The sequence below is a fragment of the Artibeus jamaicensis genome, unplaced genomic scaffold (assembly GCF_021234435.1).
Source record: "Artibeus jamaicensis isolate MK-2021 breed Jamaican fruit bat unplaced genomic scaffold, CSHL_Jam_final contig_484, whole genome shotgun sequence".
Lineage (NCBI taxonomy): Eukaryota > Metazoa > Chordata > Mammalia > Chiroptera > Phyllostomidae > Artibeus > Artibeus jamaicensis.
In genome coordinates, this window is record NW_026521859.1 from 11,329,928 (window position 1) to 11,344,372 (window position 14,445).

Sequence of the window (14,445 nt, forward strand, 5' to 3'; positions counted from 1 at the left end):
ATCAATTGGGAGAACTGTGTGAGGTCCCATGGTGTCTCCTTTGAAAGGGACTGAGGCATCATTGTCCTATGTACAATGTTTCTTATATCTTGTATCTTCTTCAGTAAATGTCTGTTTTTCATATTACATGGCCAGATACTTTCCGAACAAGTGACACACTCACCTTTATCAGATATATGATTTACAGTTATTTTTTCTCAAGATAGGTTGTATTTTCCCTTATTTGATAATGTTCTATGTGCAAAAGATCTTAATTTTGATGTTCAATTTATCTATTTTTTTAATGATTTTGGTGTAATATCTAAGAATCCACTACTAAATCAAAGGTCATGAAGAAAACCCCTATGTTTTCTCCTAAGACTTTAATAGTTTTAGCTCTTTTTTTTTTTAAGAAGGGAAGGGAAGGGAAGGAGAGAAATATCAATGTATGGTTGCTTCTGGTGCATCCCCTGCTGGGAACTGGCCCCTGCTGGGAGCTGGCCTACAACCTAGGCATGTGCCCTGATGGGGAATCGAACTGCGATTTTTTGCTTCGCAGGCCCGTGCTCAATCCACTGAACTACACCAACCAGGGCGCTTTTTTTCTTTTTCTTTTTCTTTTTTTTTTTTGTTTTTTGTTTTTTTGTTGTTGTTGTTTTAGCTCTTATATTTAGGTTGTTAATTCATTTTTAGTTAATTTTTAAAAGATTTTACTTATTTATTTTTAGAGGGGAAGGGAGGGAGAAAGAGAGGGAAAGAAACATCAGTGTGTAGTTGCCTCTCACATGTGTTCAACTGGGGATCTGGCCTGCAACACAGGCATGTGCCTTGACTGGGAATCGCACCAGTGACCCTTTGGTTCCCAGGCTGGTGCTCAATCTGCAGAGCCACACCAGCCAGGTGTTACTTAATTTTTGTATATAGTATAAGTTAGGGGTCCAACTGCATTCTTTTGCATGTGGACGTGCATTGTTTCAGCACTATTTTTTGAAGAGACTGTCTTTTCCCCGTTGGATGGACTTAGCACTCTTGTTGGAAATCAGTTGGCCACAGATGTATGAATTTATTTCTGGACTTTCAATTTGATTTCATTTTTTTTTTCATTTAATTTATTGGGATAACATTCCTTTGTAAAATTATATAGGTTTCAGGTATACAATTCTATAATATATCATCTGTATATTGTATTGTGTGTTCACCATGCCAAGTCAAGTCTCCTTCCATCACCATTTATCCCCCATATAACCTCTTCTCTCCCCCCCTTCCTCTCTGGTAATCACTATGCTGTTGTCTGTGTCCATGAGTTTGTTTGTTTTTTGCTTAGTCCTTTCACTTTATTCTCCTAGCCCCATAACACCCCTCCCCTCTGACAGCTATCAGTCTGTTCTCTATCTAAGAATTTGTTTCTATTTTGTTTTGTTTTTTCTTTTTCTTAAAGGGAGAGAAACATCAATGTGTGTTTGCCTCTCACTTGCCCCCTTCCGGGGACATGGTCCGCAACCCAGGCATGTGTTCTGACTAGGAATTGAACCAGAGACCCTTTTGTTCACAGTCTGGCACTCAATCCACTGAGCCACACTAGTCAGGGCTCTATTTTTTTTTGTTAGATTATTTTGCTCATTAGATTCCACATATGAGTGAAATCATATGGTACTTGTCTTTCTCTGACTGGCTCATTTAACATAGTGTAATGCTCTCCAAGTTCACACATGCTGTTGCAAAGGGTAATAGTTCCTTTTCTTTTTCATGGCTGAGTAGTATCCCATTATGTAAATACATAACAACTTTTTTTACACTCATTTACCAATGGACGCTTGAGCTGCTTCCAAATGTTTTTTTAATATATTTTTTTATTTTATTGATTATGCGATTACATTTGTTCTGTTTTCCCACTTCATTCCCCTCCACTCTACACACCACTCCCCCACCATCCCCCCCTTTAGTTCATGAACACATGTCTCAAGTTTTTCAGATTCTATATTTCCCCTACTATTCTTAGCCTCCCCCCTATCTATTTTCTACCTACCGTCTACGCTACTTATTTTCTGTACCTTCTCCCCTCTTCTCCTTCTCCCACTCCCCTGTTGCTAACCCTCCATGAGATCTTCATTTCTATGGCTTACTCCTGATCTAGCTGTCCTCTTAGTTTGCTTTTGTTTTAGGTGTGGTTGTTAATAACTGAGTTTGCTGTCCTTTCACTGTTCATCTTTTTTATCTTCTTTTTCTTAGACAAGTCCCTTTAACATTTCATATAATAAGGGCTTGGTGATGATGAACTCCTTGAACTTGACCTTATCTGAGAAGCACTTTATCTGTCCTTCCATTCTAAATGAAAGTTTTGCTGGATAGAGCAATCTTGGTTGTAGGTCTTTGAATTTCATGACTTGGAATACTTCTTTCCAGCCCCTTCTTGCCTGTAAGGTCTCTTTTGAGAAGTCCACTGACAGTCTGATGGGAAGTCCTTTGTAGGTGACTGTCCCCTTATCTCTTGCTGCTTCTAGGATTCTTTCCTTCATTTGAATCTTGGCTAATGTAATTATGATGTGCCTTGGTGTGTTCCTTCTTGGGTCCAAGTTCTTTGGGACTCTCTGAGTTTCCTGGATTTCCTGGAAGTCTATTTCCTTTGCCAGATTGGGAAGTTTCCCACTCATGGTTGTTCCTCTTCCCCTTCTGGTACCCCTATAATTCAGATGTTGGAATGTTTAAAGATGTCCTGGAGGTTCCTAAGCCTCTCCTCATTTGTTTGAATTCTTGTTTCTTCATTCTTTTCTGTTTATTTTTTTCTTCTTTCTGGTCCACTCCCTTGAGTTGAGTCCCAGTTTCCTTTCCATTATTATTGGTTTCCTGTGCGTTTCCCTTCATTTCAATTAGTTTAGCCTTCATATGTTCCTCTAATTTGTGACTAAAATCAACCAGTTCTGTGAGCATACTGATCACCAGTGTTTTGAATTGTGTATCTGAAAGTTTGGCTATCTCTTGATTGCTTAGAAGTATTGGCTCTGTGGCTTGGAGCTATTCCTCTTGAGCCATAATATTTTGGTCTGTTTGCGCCTGTTACGTTTGAGGAGAGGTGCCTTAGGTGTTCACCAGGGTGGGGCTACCCAGGCCGCTGGTTTGTGATGCTGTATGTGGGGGTGGGGTCAGAGAGGGAACAATGGCGGTCCTCTCCACTTTCCCGGTCCGCCTTACCACTCACCCCTGCCTGTTTATCTGAGTGCAAATGTGCAAGCCCACCGCCCTGCGCCGGCACCTGCGCTGTCTGTCTCAATGCTTGTCTCTTCACTGGTTTATCTGTGCGCAAATGGGAGACCGCAGACAGCCAGCCGCGCTGCACCTTCCCTGGGTCTGTGCCTTCCTTGGGTCCACCCATAGCTACCCTGCACCTGGCATCCATGTCCTTGGCTGCCTGCACGCTGCCCGGCTCAGGGGATCTTTTTTGCCCGACCAACTCTGCTCCTGGCTTTGCCCCTCTCACTGGTTTAGCTGAGCAGTTGTTGTTTTCAGACTCCGTATTGTTCGATTTTCTGTGGTTTGGTTGCATTTATTATTGTTAAAATGTTGTTGTTTTTAGATTTGGTTGTGCGAGGAAGCAAAGTGTTTCCACCTACGCCTCCATCTTGGCGGAAGTCCCCCAAATCTTGACTATCATAAATAACACTGCAATGAACATAAAGGTGCATATAGTCTTTCAAATTAGTATTTTGGATTTCCTTGGATAAATTTCCAGAAGTGGAATCACTGGGTCATAAGGCAGTTCTATTTCTAATTTTTTGAAATACAGTGGAACCTTGGTACTTCTTAATTCATTTCAGAACTTGTGAAGAGTTCCAGAACTGATGCATACTGAATGGTGAAGCATTTTCTCTTGCATGGAAGCTTGTCACTCATACAAGTTCTAGCCAGTATGACGAGTCCCAAGCAAGTACCAAGTGCTGAAACATTATTTTCTAGTCAAAATAAGATGACTACAGGATTTGACGAGTTTTGAAGCCAGTGAGTACTGAGGTATGACTGTAACTCCATACTCCTTTCCACACTGGCTGTACCAGTCTGCATTCCCACCAACAGGGCACAAGGATTTCCTTTTCTCTACATCCTTACCAACACTTGTTATTTGTTGATTTCTTGATCATCATCATTGTGATATCTCACTGTGGTTTTAATTTACATTTCTCTGATGATTAGTGACATTAAACATCTTTTCATATGTTTGTTGGCCATATATATGTCCTCTTTGGAGAAGTGTCTATTCAGGCCTTTTGCCCATTTTTAAATTGGATTGTTTTTGTTGTTGAGTTTTATAAGTTCTTTACAAATTCTAAATATTAATCCCTTATCAGATGTATTGGCAAATATGTCCTCCCATTCAGTGAGATGTCTTTTTTTTTTTTATTTTGGTGATGGTTTCCTTTGTTGTGCAAAACCTTTTTAGTTTAACATAGTCCCATTTGTTTACTTTTTGTTGTTTCCCTTGCCCAAGCAGAGAGATCGGAAAAAAACATTGCTATAAAAAATGTCCAAGATTTTACAATACCTGTTTTCTTCTAGTGTTTTTCTGGTTTCGAGTCTAACATTTAATTTAAATCTTTAATGCAGCCCTGGCTGGTGTAGCTCAGTGGATTGAGCACAGGCCTGTGAACCAAAGGATAGCAGTTGAATTCCCAGTCAGGGCACATGCCTGAGTTACAGGCCAGTTCCCAGCAGGGGATGCACGAGAGGCAAGCGTACATTGATATTTCTCTCCCTCTCTCCTTCCCTTTCCCTCTAAAGATAAATTAATAAAATCTAAACAAACAAAAAATCTTTTTTTTAAATTTTTATTTTATTAATTATGCCATTACAGTTGTTCTATTTCCCCCTTCATTCCCCTCCACCCTGTACACCCCCACCCCTACCATTCCCCCCTTTAGTTTATGACCATGTGTCTCAAGTTCTTTAGATTCTGTATTTCCCATACTATTCTTGCCCTCCCCCTATCTATTTTCTACCTACCATCTATGCTACTTATTTTCTGTACCTTCTCCCCCCTTCTCCTCCTTCCACTCCCCTGCTGCTAACCCTCCATGAGATCTTCATTTCTATGGTATACTCCTGATCTAGCTGTCCTCTTAGTTTGCTTTTGTTTTTGGTGTGGTTGTTAATAACTGTGGGTTTGCTGTCCTTTCACTGTTCATCTTTTTTATCTTCTTTTTCTTAGGTAAATCCCTTTAACATTTCATATAATAAGGGCTTGGTGATGATGAACTCCTTTAACTTGATCTTATCTGAGAAGCACTTTATCTGTCCTTCCCTTCTAAATGAAAGCTTTGCTGGATAGAGCAATATTGGTTGTAGGTCTTTGGATTTCATGACTTGGAAAACCTCTTTCCAGCTCCTTCTTGCCTGTAAGGTCTCTTTTGAGAAATCAGCTGACAGTCTGATGGGAACTCCTTTGTAGGTGACTGTCCCCTTAGCTCTTGCTGCTTCTAGGATTCTCTCCTTCATTTTAATCTTGGCTAATGTAATTGTGATGTGCCTTGGTGTGTTCCTTCTTGGGTCCAACTTCTTTGGGACTCTCTGAGCTTCCTGGATTTCCTAGAAGTGTATTTCATTTGCCAGATTGGGGAAATTCTCCTTTATTATTTGTTCAAATAAGTTTTCCACTGGTGGCTGTTCCTTTCCCCCTTCTGGTACCCCTATAATTCAGATGTTGGAGCATTTAAAGATGTCCTGGAGGTTCCTAAGCCTCTCCTCATTTTTTTGATTTCTTGTTTCTTCATATTTTCCTGTTTGGTCATTTTTTTCCTTCCTTCTGGTTCACTCCCTTGATTTGAGTCCCAGTTTCCTTTGGTCCCGTCTCACTGCCCACTCCCTCGCTGGCCATTCTGTGCAGGGATGTGCCACCACAGTCAACCCGCCGCCCTGCGTCCTCGCCGGATATGCAGGTCGCTCACTGGATCCACCCTTTGTAATCCCACGCCTGGGATCCTCGCGCCTGAGTCCGTCTGACCGAGTTTTCCTGTGCAACCCCGCTCTGCCAGCTGCTGGTTTTGCGCCTCTTACAGGTCAGGCTAAAGCATTCGTTATTATCAGACTTCCAAAAAGTTCAATTTTCTGTGTTCTGGATGTGTTTTCTGTTGCTAATATTTTCTTGTCTCTAAACTTGGCTGTGTGAGAAAGCATGACGTCTCCACCTATGCCTCCATCTTGGCAGAAGTCCAAAAATCTTTAATCCATTTTGTTTATTACTGTGTATGATGTCAGAAGGTGTTCTAGTTTCACTTTTTTAAATTTATCTATTCAATTTTCCCAGCTATCTTTACTTTATTGTATGTTTTTGATTAATATTAATTAATATTAACTGAGTATAATGGCATGGGTTTATTTCTGGGCTCTCTATTCTGTACTGTTGATCTGCATATATATATATATATGTTTTTATGCCAGCACCAGGCTGTTTTGATTACTATAACCTTGTAATATAGTTTGATATCAGGTAGTATAGTTCATCCAACTTTGTTCTTCTTTCTCAAGATTGCTGTGGCCATTCAGGGTCTTTTGTAGTGCCATATAAATTTTTGTTCCAGTTCTCTGACATATACCATTGGTATCTCAATAGGCATTGCATTGAATCTATAGATTGCTTTGGGTAGTATGGACAGTCTATTGAATTGTTTTCCACAGCAATTACACCACTTTTTATTTCTACCAGAAATGTTTGTTTCATTTTCTCCACATCTTTTCCAGTACTTTTTTTTTCCCTTATAGTCATTCTAGTGGGTATGGAATGTTATCTCCTTATGGTTTGATTTGCGTTTCTTTAATGACTAATAATGTTGAGTATCTTTCCATGTGTTTTATTGGCCATTTTAATATCTTCTTTGGGGAACTATCCATATCCTTTGCCCACTTTTAATTGGATTACTTGTCTAAAATCCATTTCTTATATATTATATTTTAGTCTTTTTATAAAGATTTTCTTTATCTATCTTTAAAGGGGAAGGGAAGAAGAGAGGGAGAGAAATATCAATGTATGCTTGCCTCTCATACGTCCCCTGCTGGGAACTGGCCTGCAACCCAGGCATGTTCCCTGACTGGGAATCGAACCGAGGTTGTTTGGTTCGCGGGCCCATGCTCAATCCACTGAGCTACACCAGCCAGGGCTTTAGGTTTTTTTCTTAAACATTATCCTGAAAGTCATGCATTAAGAAAATATGTATATGAAGCTACAGTGTCAAAATTTTACACAACATGATATAATTCTAAATTCCAAAAAGGAGCACTTCTACCTGTATAAAACGTCCATGTTGTATCAGGAGTCTTTTGGTTCCCAAACAAGCTGAAGAAAAAATGGATAGGTGGTAATTTATGCCTTGGTAACTGAGAAACTGAGGTAGAGGTAGATCTAGGAGGTTAAAAGATGTCATCAGGACTCTGTCTTTTCCATTTCCTCAACTCTGCTTGCCTCATTATCTGTCCACTCGGGGGTAAGATAGCTCCTGTACACTCAAGCTACCATGGTCCTTATAGGCTTCTCTCTAGAAAATGAGAATGTATCTTTCCTTATAATACCAAGAAGTCTTAGGGAAGATGTTGATTAATGTGACTTGGGCCACATTTCTATCCCTGAACAATTACCGTGGCGAAGTAGGTGAAGCACTCACCAGGCCCTGGTTGTAAGCTCACCATGAGAAGGCAGAGTCTACTTTACTGAACAATCTAAACTAATTTGAATTACTATGGAATGGGACAAAATGAGATTCTCCAAAGGAAATGCTTCTGCGTAGAAAATAAAATGTCCCCTATAGAGATGCAGAGATTCAGTGCCTTCTTTGTAGCCATTTCTTTTTTGTAGCTGCTTATCAAGAGATGGATGTTCAAGTTCTTATCCCTACTAAGATACTGGTAATTTTCATTTATCCTTTTTTTTTCTTAATGGTGGTTGGGATGGGGAGCTAGTAAGAGATTAGAAATAAGTCTTTTTTAAAGATTTTATTTATTTTTAGAGAGGAGAAGGGAGAAAGGGAGAGAAACATGAATGTGTGGTTGCCTCTCGCAGACCTCCTACCATGCCTGTCCCACAACCCAGGCATGTTCCCTAGACTGGGAATTGAACTGGTGACCCTTTGGTTCGCAGGCCAACACTCAGTCTACTGAACCACACCAGCCAGGTCAGAAATAAAGATCTTACAGCTCTTCCTGTTTCAGAAGTTTGGAAGATGAGTAAAAGCCCAGTCATTCTGGATTTGGCAAGAGGCTGGAAATTGACTCCTAATTCTCTGACCTTGAGCTTCATGGAGGAACTGAAATATTCTCTATATAAAGGTAAGCATTTGCACTGTCCTAATTAATCAGATTACAGTTTTAGTTCCATTTACATAGTCTCATGACCTGGAAGGACTATTCTTTTTGGGGGTGAGGTGGTGTGAGGCCTATTCTTATATATTGTAAACAAATTACCCCCTAGACTTTAGTAAGAAGATGAAATTTCTGATAGTTTACACCAAGGAGTATTATCCTTGGTTTAAAGAGCTAGCCACCAACTCTCCTTTTTCTTCTCAGTTTCCAGCATGTGGATATATTTTTCATGCTGCAAATTATTTAGAGGTAGTTATTTTTATATACTTTCAGATGAAATATACATTTCCAAGTGGTAATTAAGAAGCCAAATACATCTGTGCATGGAAAGCAATCTTTTAAAGCTGTTGGTAATTTCTTCATGAGTGTAGGTTGAAGGTAGCCATGGCAAAGGGGCAGGGGATCCTTTCTTGCAGTCTTGATCCTGAATTAGTCCAGCTGATGTTACTGATTTACAAAATGTAGTCCACTCAACTTGTAGCCTTGAGCAGCTAACCACAAATATCAATAGCTATGTACAAAGTTCTCTCAACAAGTTTGTGTGATGGCAAGTTGATGCTGGAAAACAAGGGGGGAAAAAATCAGACTCTTGCAAGAACCATAAATAATGTATGATTATATAGCAGCAATTCTCTCCAGACAGGAATATTAGTGTATGTTTTAGAAAGCATTACAGTCTGTTTGTATATGTTTCTATTTTTACTTTTTATTTTTTAAAGTAATATGAACTACAGAAAGTAAAGCCTTCTAGTTGGAGAGAGTATATTCAGAAGAGATGAGAAAGCACAAGGATTATGAGTAATAAAAGTTAAGAAACACATTAAAGAGGTAAGGCTGATTTTTCATTAATATTCCAGAAATGAGTGAAACCTTTCAAAAAGGTCAGTTAGGAACAAAGTTTCTGATAATGTCTTAAAAGTCACAAGCATATGGCCATGTACCTGAAGAAGTCTACAAAGATATAAAGTGAGTTTATATAGTTGTCATCTGACACTCAATTCAGCGGTAACCTGACACATAACAAGCAGTCATATTTGTAAGGTGCTTTACAGCTTACATAACACTTTCCCACATTCTCTTATTTGCCATATGTTTGATGATAGACGTAATTGTGCTACCTGCTAATTAAGCTTAATTAGTAAGTTCTTGAGAATTACTGTAGTCAGTGGGGCTGGTTTCCTGCCAAAGGAAAATTTCAGTTATCTTTTTACTTTAATAGTTACCTAGTATTTATAATCAAAATCAGTTTAAATCATCCTCCATTTTGCATCATACATGCAGATCCTTATATATATAAAGAAACAAATTCCTGAGTTCTTACTTCTAAACAGCTGAGTTTCCCTTGCTCCAGGGCTTTTGTTGTAACAAAACTCTCAACCCCTACCATGCCCTTCCTAATCCCACATCTATCCCATCAGCCCTCATCTACTCACACTTAAGGAAAATTTGTGTATAACATTTAACATTCATTCACCAGCAAGTATTTGTTGAACACTGTGTTCCAAAGATTGAACAAGCAGTGGAAGCATACATAGTGGTTGGCAAAGCAGTCCTGGTCTGTGCCCTCATGAAGCACGTAGACCAAGGGGTAGACAAAGCCTAGACTGGGGGTGGGGAGCAAACCTATTTTACTCTTCCACTAACTCATCGTTTATCATAGGTCTCCATTTGCCTTTTTTTTTTTTCACATTTTGTTCAGCATTCAGTCAGGAAAAACACAACTGACATAAGACCGTATTCCCTCTGTGCTCCAGGACAGGATACTAAATGAGAGACTGCCTGAGGCCAATAGCCTGTATTGAATAGGTGAGGAGAAGCTATGGTTAGGTAGGAATTAGTGAGGTGATAATAGTGAGGAAGAAAGTTTCCAGAAAAGAGATAGCATTTGCAAAGGCCCTGATGCAGGAAAGAGTGTGGGCAGCTCATTTAGCTTGATGGGAGGTTGGGGGAGTGGTTGATGCAACAGAAGAAATAGCTAGAAGACTGGAAAGGTTGGAGGCTCCTGGAGCCAAGTTAAAAACTATAGGACTGCCCTGGCTGGTGTAGCTCAGTGGATTGAGCATGGGCCTGCGAACCAAAAGATCGTGGTTCAATTCCCTGTCAGGGCACATGCTTGGGTTGCAGGCCAGTTCCCAGCAGGGGATGCACCAGAAGCAACCATACATTGATATTTCTCTCCTTCTCTCCTTCCCTTCCCTTTTAAAGATAAATAAATAAAAGTTTAGAAAAAAACTGTAGGACTTCTGGCCAAGAGGGAGGCATGGGTAGACACACTGTGCCTCCTCACACAACCAAAATTAAGGACAACAATAATTTAGAAACAAAACAACAACCAGAACTGACAGAAAATTGAACTGTATGGAAGTCGGACAACCAAGGAGTTAAAAGACAGACACATTCATCCAGACTGGTAGGAGGGGTAGAGTCAGTCCTGGTGGAGAAGGATCGAGATACAAAAAGTGGTTGTACTGGGTGTGCAAGACAGTTGTGGGTGGACCCTGAGCACACAGGGGGCAGCTGGCAGACCCAGCAAAGCAGCGGATTGTAAAGCAGGGCATGGCGCACAAGGTGGCTGACTGGGCGGGCCCACATTTGCACACAGATAAACCAGGCGAAACTGGGTAGCAAGACAGACTGCACAACCCAGGGTCCCAGTGCCAGGAAATAAAGCCTCAAAACACCAATTGAAAACACCTTTGGGAGTTGAGGCACAGGGAGAGACTCCCAGCCTCACAGGAGAGTTCCTTGGAGAGACCCACAGGGTCCTAGAATGTATACAAGCCCACCCAAATGGGAATCAGCACCAGAAGGGCCCAGTTTGCTTGGGGGAAGCAGCGAAGGGGACTGAAGTCTGACAGAGAGCTGAGCAAGTGCCATTGTTCCTTCTCTGACCCCACCTCCACATACAGCCTCACAACCCAGCAACTGGGTTGCCCCACCCTGGTGAACACCTAGGGCTCTGCCCCTCATGCATAACAGGTACAACAAGACCAAAAAAACAGCCCAAGTGGGAGAACAGATCAAAGCTCCACAGCAAATACAACTAAGCAACAAAGAGATAGCCCTTCTACCAGATGCACAGTTTAAAGCACTGGTAATCGGGATGTTCACAGAATTGGTTGACTTGGGTCACAAATTAGATAGGAAGATGAAGGCTACACTACATGAAATGAAGGAAAATGCACAAGGAACCAGTAGCAATGGGAAGAAAACTGGGACTCAAATCAATGGAATGGACCAGAAGGAAGAAAGAAACAACCAAACAGAAAAGAATGAAGAAACAAGAATTTTTAAAAATGAGGAGAGGCTTAGGAACCTCCAGGACATCTTTAAACGTTCCAACATCCAAATTATAGGGGTACCAGAAGAGGAAGAGCAACAAGTGGAAAACTTATTTGAACAAATAGCGAAGGAGAACTTCGTCAGCCTGGCAAAGGCAATACACTTCCAGGAAATCCAGGAAGCTCAGAGAGTCCCAAAGAAGTTGGACCCAAGAAGGAACACACTAAGGCACATCATAATTATATTAGCCAAGATTAAAATAAAGGAGAGAATCCTAGAAGCAGCAAGGGGTAATGAGAGAGTAACCTACAAAGGAGTACCCATCAGACTGTCAGCTGATTTCTCAAAAGAGACCTTGCAGGCAAGAAGGGGCTGGAAAGAAGTATTCCAAGTCATGAAAGGCAAGGACCTACAACCAAGATTGCTCTATCCAGCAAAGCTTTCATTTAGAATGGAAGGACAGATAAAGTGCTCCTCAGATAAGGTCAAGTTAAAGGAGTTCATCATCACCAAGCCCTTATTATATGAAATGTTAAAGGGACTTACTTATCTAAGAAAAAGAATATAAAATACATGTACAGTAAATTGACAGCAAACTCACAGTTATTAAGAACCACACCTAAAACAAAAACAAACTAAGCAAACAACTAGAACAGGAACAGAACCACCGAAATGGAAATCACATGGAGGGTTAGCAACAGGGGAGTAGGAGGGGGAGAGAAGGGGAAAAGGTACAGAGAATAAGTATAGATGGTGGGGAGAAAATAGGGAGGGCACGAATAGTATGGGAAATGTAGAAGCTAAAGAACCTATAAGTATGACACATGGACATGAACTAAAGGGGGGATGGGTGTGGGATGACTAATAGCATAATCAATAAAATATATTAAAATAAAACAAAAAACTTTATGTCTAGGGCACTAAGAAGCCATGGAAGTTTTAATGGCATTTTCCTGCCTGCCTCTTGCATTTCGACCCATTATTTACCAGTATAGACCCTTTTATCTGTAGGTATAGACACGCTGCACAGGCAAGTATAGTACCCTTTCAGAATGAAACACATGGGCAGCTTAGCAGAAACCATGCTTAGTAGCATAGAGCAGAAAGAGTATGAGCTCTATAATCAGAATGCTTGGGTCTCTATGATACTGAACAAATTTCTTAACTTCTCCAAGCTACTTTACTGTACACTTGGTAATGTAACATTTAAACTCTTCATTAGGTTATTGTAGGGTCAGAAACAACAAGTACAGTACCTATATCTGGCACTCTCTAGGTAGTAGCTGTTACTATTTTAGCAATGCTTTCTTCCCAACACAGATTTCAAATTCCTCTTTGGGAATGGAATCACAAAAGCATATATTGTCAATTTGTGGCAAAACCTCAGAGGTCCTTCTTACATCCCTTCTGCAATACTGACATTCAGTTGGTTTGTTGTGCAGCATTACTTACAACGTCCAGAGACAGGAAGTTCACTACTGTCTGAAACAGCACTCTATGTTTGTACTCTATTAGATAGTTTTTTCTTGGACTGAATCCAAATCAGCCTTCTCGTATTTATCTACTAAGACCCCTCTAGCCAGGGGTCTTGGTAGTACCCCTCATACCTCTTCTACACGATAGCCCTCAGGTATTTGAAGTAATTATATTTACCACCACTCATCTAGAGTTGGAAAGCTTTTTTCTTGCCTAACAACAACAGTAAAGGGGTCAATTAATCAAGAAAACAGAACTATCCTAAAATATACATCTAGCTAACAATAGAATTTAAAAACAGATGAAGGAAAAAGTGATAGAAGGAGATTTTAATAACAATAGTCATTTACTGGGCATCCACACTATATTTAGTACTACAGACACATAAATAAGCTAGTCAATCCTGTCAACTGAAGAAAGACAAGTAAAAAAGTGTAAAATAACATTACAGATTCTGTGCAGGAAAAAGCAGGGAGTAGAGATCACCAAGGGACAGTCATCGTTATAAAGGAAGGGACTACCTTCTTATAAGGGATGACACAAACTGCACCCTGACAACTGAGTAGGTAATACAGTAGTTCCCCTTGTCTGCAGTTTCAGTTACCTGCAGTCAGCCATGACAGTCTGAAATACTAAATGGAAATTTCCAGAAATAAACAATTATGAAGTTTTAAATTGTGCACTGTTCTGAGTAGGATAATGAAATTTCATGTAGTCCCATTTCATCCCTCCTGGGGTGTCAACTGTCCTATGTACTAACAGTCTTTTAGTCACTTAGTAGCCATCTCAGTTATGATCATTGCTGTACCATGGTGCTTGTGTTGAAGTAATCCTTATTTTGCTTCTGTTGTTATAATTGTTTTATTATGTTATTAATAATTTCTTACTGTGTTTAATTTATAAATTAAACTTTATCATAGGCAACTATGTATAAGAAAAACATGGAATATATAGGGTTCAATACTTACTATCTGTGGTTTCAGGCATCCACTGGTGGATCTTGGACCTTATCCCCTGTGGATAAAGGGACTATTGTACCTGCAGTCATCGAGACTTACCATTTGTGGTATTTGTTATAAAACATCATTTTATAGGCTTTAGTCACACAAAGCATTTAAAATAGCCACCGTCAGTAAGTGCAAATCATTCCTACAAGAAATGTTAATCTTCCCTATTAGCATTCTTTACAAAGCCTCTTTTAGAGTCAGAATAATGGAATATTTGATTTGCTGTATCTGCAAATAGATAGCAAATATTTGAAAAGGAGGAGCCACCACTACTTTTTCTTAAGTAGTGAAATGGAAGAGTGAAGGATACTATGTTTGTTGTGGCCATACAGTACAGGAAGACCACAGAAGATGGGGAACAGTA

At 40.0% G+C, this 14,445-nt stretch overlaps 1 protein-coding gene across 7 annotated transcripts in view; it reads left to right on the forward strand.

Moving 5' to 3' along the window:
• The window catches only part of CRIP3 (cysteine rich protein 3), a 34,462-nt gene that overhangs the window by 12,190 nt on the left and 7,827 nt on the right, over positions 1 to 14,445 (forward strand). For 5 of the 7 annotated variants that reach the window (XM_037154317.2, XM_053668288.1, XM_053668286.1 and 2 more), the window contains exons 2-4: positions 3,792 to 3,984; positions 8,096 to 8,283; positions 9,036 to 9,144. The gene's annotated coding sequence lies outside the window, so the exon portion shown is untranslated. Of the gene's footprint in view, positions 1 to 3,791; positions 3,985 to 5,379; positions 6,024 to 8,095; positions 8,284 to 9,035; positions 9,145 to 14,445 lie in introns of those variants that run through there. The other 2 variants (XM_053668285.1, XM_053668284.1) reach the window with 2 other exon arrangements.